This window comes from Terrapene carolina, unplaced genomic scaffold, assembly GCF_002925995.2.
Source record: "Terrapene carolina triunguis isolate 2854851 unplaced genomic scaffold, T_m_triunguis-2.0 Scaffold303, whole genome shotgun sequence".
Taxonomy (NCBI): Eukaryota; Metazoa; Chordata; order Testudines; family Emydidae; genus Terrapene; species Terrapene triunguis.
In genome coordinates, this window is record NW_020664654.1 from 190626 (window position 1) to 190925 (window position 300).

Sequence of the window (300 nt, forward strand, 5' to 3'; positions counted from 1 at the left end):
GCTCCCGGAAGTGGTGACATATCCCTTGGCTCCTAGGCACAGGGGCAACCATGGGGGCTCTGTGCTGCCTCCCGCCTTGAGCGCCGGCTCCGCAGCTCCCATTGGCCGGTAACCGCGGCCAATGGGAGCTGCAGGGGCAGCGCCTGCGGGTGAGGGCAGCGCAGAGCCCCCGTGGCCGCCCCTGTGCCTAGGAGCCGAGGGAGACATCATCTCTTCTGGGAGCCACCTGAGGTCAGCACTGCCCGGAGCCTGCACCCCAAACCCCCTGCCCCAGCGCTCAGCACCCTCCTGCACCCAAAC

General features: G+C 69.0%; 1 protein-coding gene across 1 annotated transcript in view; it reads left to right on the forward strand.

The window, feature by feature from the left end:
* The window catches only part of DNHD1 (dynein heavy chain domain 1), a 98318-nt gene that overhangs the window by 66355 nt on the left and 31663 nt on the right, over positions 1 to 300 (forward strand). The window lies entirely within an intron of this gene.